Source organism: Triplophysa dalaica, chromosome 11 (assembly GCF_015846415.1).
Source record: "Triplophysa dalaica isolate WHDGS20190420 chromosome 11, ASM1584641v1, whole genome shotgun sequence".
In the NCBI taxonomy this organism is placed as follows: domain Eukaryota; kingdom Metazoa; phylum Chordata; class Actinopteri; order Cypriniformes; family Nemacheilidae; genus Triplophysa; species Triplophysa dalaica.
Window position 1 is genome coordinate 3,441,802 of NC_079552.1, and position 5,305 is coordinate 3,447,106.

Sequence of the window (5,305 nt, forward strand, 5' to 3'; positions counted from 1 at the left end):
AGGAAAACATACTTGTCTTGTATAAAAGTCAGGCTTGCACCAAAATGCAAATGTTTGATTAGTCTTTTATCCTCCTACATTTAAAGAAATGATGCACTTAGAGATGCACAGATGCCATTTTTTAAAGACAGAGTAGGCGTACCTATATTTCTTCTGGTACTCCACGATACCGATGCCCGTACCTAATATATATAGAATAGTTTCATATTTACAAACAACTGAAGGTTAAACACATTATTAAAAAGTAAATAATTGTATGTGCTCGTCACAAACTTTCCAAGCAAATTTCATGACAAATTTATGTCAATTATATCACTTGGGTCTTTGGTATCGGGGCATTTTTACGTGAACAAGTACATGAGCTTATTATCGGGCCTGATTCCGATACTAAACTTAATTTTACAGTATCAAAGATGTTACAACTACAAAACTTTCCTGTAGCTCAGTGGTAAGAGCATTGCGTTGTGGGTTCGATCCCAGGGGATTGCACATACCTATGTATAAATGTATAGTATAATGCAATGTAAGTCGCTTTGGATAAAAGCGTCTGCCAAATGCGTAAATGTAAATATAAAACGCTTGGGCACGTTATGATTTATGCCATCACTTTTGAGCCCCTTTTCATTTTACCCCGAGCATGATCATAACCTCAATGGATTCAAACTTCTCCTTCTTTTTCATTGCTCCCAATTTGATTGCTTTATTTTTCTTTTTCACGTACAGTTCCGGGGCGATGAAGAAATGGAGTATGAACTCCTACAGAGGTCACGTCCAACGTTTCTCAACCTTGAGTTTACGTTTTTTACGCACAGGCTGTCTGCAGCTGGATAAAGATGTCTTTCAACGCATGCACCTGCAAGTATGTGAGGAATTTCCTTTCATTGTTGTTTTATATTTTGAATGCAAATGTGAGCAATACCTGAAACCGACAGCTCTACCTCTGGGCTCGGCTGTAAATCTTTCTCTTCGACGCAGTCCCTTCTTTGCTGTACTGTATGTACGTTGGCCCAAAGTCAACAGCACATGAAGCCTTTTTAAACACTTAATGAATGAACAGGTCTGACCCACAATCTGCAACATTCTCCGGCAGGTCTTTATCACATTGTTCGTAAAGCCTCCTCTGTAAAAAGAAGGTAAACAAAAGGTTTTCCGCACTAAAGGCCCTGCCACAAACTAGCTTTTCTGCTTTGGTAATCTGCCCATCATTATCATGGATAGGGGCTCAGCTCTTTTGGCTGAATTAATGTCTTAAATTTAACCTTGAAATGTATGGAATAGAAATGTGTACACAGGTTATTAGCCTAAAAAGTATATTCTCGTCATATTCTCTTGTTTTCCTGTTTCTATGATATTCCGTATCCAACTCAAAACAAAGTTTCATTCAGTCGTCACCTGACAGTTTAATAATGCATACTGCATACTTTTATAACCAGTGCTTCAAACAGCCTAGACTTGTTTATACGATTAGGCAAATAATCACAGAAAGGAAATGCCATTTCTTATTTAATGAGGTGTGGTTTAAAAATGAAGATGATGCTTTTTTAATGTGTCAGTCTCTGTCTCTCCTCTCTTACCTCTGTTGTGAGGTGTTTACAGTAAAACACGCTTGTTTTATGTCATGGTGTTGTTTTTATAATTATTCAAAATTGTGTGATGTATATCACATATGATATATTTTTCAAACATTGACATATAAATATATGTACAGTATATATCACTTTTATATCCAGGAACAACTTTGCTATCTCCCAAACAAGAAGCGCTTTTTTAAAGCTCAAAACTGGTCACACTTGTAACACGGCTAGTCTTAACCCGCTGATGTCACACTTTTGCTGTCACACTTTCATCAGGTTGTAAATGTTTCCTTTACACAACCATAGTAACTGTAACATTTAATTACCTCATTTGGTTAATTAATGAAACACAAAAGAGTACTTAAATAAAAGAGCTGTGAAACATTTTTACAACCTACCCATGGCAAATAAAACAAGATGATTCTAAGAGATGTTGAATTTACTGTAAAAACAATGCATATCTTGTAGACATACAAGCTTTTGTATATGGAGCGGCACAGCATATTCATACGATAAGTGTCTGATGTTTCTGGCTGTTAGTGTTAGTTGCTGATCTTCAGCTCATTTGTACGATGATTTGTAAGCTGCATGTGTTGCCTAATTCTGAAAGTGTGACATGGAGAATTTACCTGATAAATGACATCATCAGTCAGACACAGGTGCTGATCTAGTCCCGCCTCTCTTGTGGATGCATGCAAATAATATTCAACAACATTCTGACATGTTGATGGATTGTTGTAATTTGCATGGGGCTTGCTGCAGTCAACCACATTATTTCCATATTATTTGAGTGCAGAAAGCATGTGGCATCTTTACCGGATCCAGAACAAGGGTGCCAAGTCTGTGTTTTTTCTGCTAAATTTGGCAGATTGCTGTGGGTTGTTTTTATTCCGTGATTTAAGTGTGAAAGCATTTTGTTCATCTATCACTTTTAAATTAAGAATGATAAAGTTATCTGTGAAAGCAAAATGTGTTTACGTTTTCTTTATAGCGATTTTCTATAAATCTTGTGGATGAGGCCTACATAACAGTGTCATTAAAATATATATATTTTAGATGTAAGAGTGGCATATTTTGAGTTTGGGGACATTTTTGAGTATTGAGTCGGTCATTTTAGGACTACTTTTGGTTGGTCCTCGTGCTTGGTTTGAAATGCAGATCTGGCAACCCTGCATTGAACAATTTGTATGCGTAATGCAGAATATTTTTGTTTACTTCGATTATGTGGCCATGTGCCTTTAGTATGTCATGACGTGTTGGCCAGCTACCCATGATGACAGTATTTTTCATACAGTCTGTCTCTACATATATTTGCACAGATCACTATTTGCAATGTCATTATTATTATTTATGACAACATAACACTAAACTTTCATTGCGTTATTATTACTTGAAATGAACCCTCCGCCCTTCCCCAAAAATAACACAAGCAGGGGTGGTGTAGCCTAGAATTATTTTTCTTAGTCAATCCCGAATGGGAGTTTCCTTTTCAGGATCTATTTCATTTTGGCCTACATTTTTCAGCCCAGTAGGTTTACATTATCAGCTACGATGTAAAACGAGAAGCTCTTTTGTCACTTGACATTTAAATAAGCATTCACGTACAGTATCGCGCAAAAGAACTGTGCTCAAATACACCATAAAAGGGAAGTGTGAGCTGAAAAGTGTGACTTTTGTACTTGGAATGTTCTGCTCATATTGCTGCATTGTACGCTTTAGGCGGTATCTTTTGTAACAATGCGAAATTGTTCAGGCTTGCTCTTCTCTAATGATGTCACATCCTGTATCCCTCCAAGTATTCCTCGGATGGGAATACATACAAACATAAAAAAATTGGTGCTGTGGCTTTTTTAGGTTATGTTAAGCCTTTATTAAATTAACTGTGCATGTTTTATACACTTAGGATTCAAGAGAAAATGTTTTGTGGCAAAGCATGGGTAGTCAAGGAAGCGGAAAGGGGCTTTTGTTCAAATGAAGTGAGGGGTTCAGTGGCTCCAAAGTAAATTTCAAACTTGTGTAGCTTTAGGTGTGCTTTTTTGCTTGACAGCTAATTACTTTCCCACATAAATGCCACATAAAAACAAGCCGAGATGTGATTTTAGGTGTGATCTCCGTTGCTCACGGCCACACGGGCACATGCTTGAAGGTGCACACCCTTATTATGAAACTCTGCAAATATGAAGCGTAACAATAGTTCTGTGTATATCTTAGACCTCTGTTTTTTCATAAACATGTGTTGTCACACAGATATGCAATAAAAAACAAACGCAAACCTTTTGTTTAATTTTTCATCAGACAATGGTAACACTATGTGTCACCTTCCATCGCAAAAGTAGCCTGTGTTTGTGTGTGCAGTTAAAATGTACAAATCCTATTGTGTATGTTTCATTTAAGTAGTTGTTGATTGAAGAAATTTGCGGATGAAGGTGAATTGCTGTCTTGAAAGCAGATACTCTGTTCTAATCAAACACGTTCAACTCTGAGCTATTGACTTCTATTGTGTTTTAGATTCTTCTATTGTATTTATTTTGAGCTAACACATTTTGTGTACCTTAACCCTCCATCTGCCTCTCACAATAGCTTTTTCTGGTTTTCCAACATTTGTGCTCACAATGTAAGCCTAAACGGAACACTGACTCTCCAACAAAGGCAGATTATATTTCATATACGGAATGTACAAATGCTGCGCAACATTGTGTTAATATGATATAAGGTATATTAAAGAAAATATTTTGCGGGGTTACCTGGAAACGTGAGTCATGTTGCAACATCGGAATTAACTGGATGTGTTCAGGCCAGATTTATTATATAATGTGACTGAATCAACATGACTACATGAGATTATACCAAACACAAAATCTAAGGGTTGGATAGCGTAGAAATAGATCTAAGTGTGTGCATATTAACCTGCTGTAAATGTGTGCATCGGGGTGGGGATGAGTATGTCACAAAGGGGGATTCCTTTAAGCCAGTCATGCTGTAAAACAAAAAATCCTCAAGAAAATCCACCGCATGCACTTGTTGCACAGTATTGACACATCCTTTTCATAGTATATAAAACCTTTTCCTCTAATAACTTTTTGTGGAAAGGGTTCTGCAGATGTTAAAGGTTATTATAGGTTTTAAAGGCTTCGTGTATATTTGATCGTATTAGATGTAAGTGTGTTTGTAATGTGACTGTATCTTTTATCACTGCAACATTTCATCATTTTTATCAAAAGGTCGACATGCATATTGCAATGTTTGCTTTAGCATTAACATGTTCTAAAAATGAACCAGATGGAGGTCAATCATTCTGTTTTGTTGTGAGGTAATGGTTGTGTGCAGGATGAGTTGTGACCCTAATGGCTGCATATTAACAAATGCAAAAGTGTGATGAGTTTTGCCACTTGTTTGAATTTATTTTACATAAGTGCTCAAAACATCATTACAGAGTTTTCTTTAAATAAATTTGTTGATAAATCTTCAGATATCTTCTGAATAGTGGATTACTGCACAATTTATATTTTGATTCTCCCTTCAGTAATATTTTCTGGCTGCGTGTGAGTTTTTGATGGCCTCTGACCTACAGCATGTCCAGTCAACACATATGTTCAGATCTGTGTGTGATTCATTTCCAGGTCAGGTCACGCATGTGTTTACAGTTAAAGATTGACCAGCACTGAGAATTATTAACCCCAATTACTGAAATGGCGGAAATATCCACTATCAAACTATCTCCTGGAAACGTT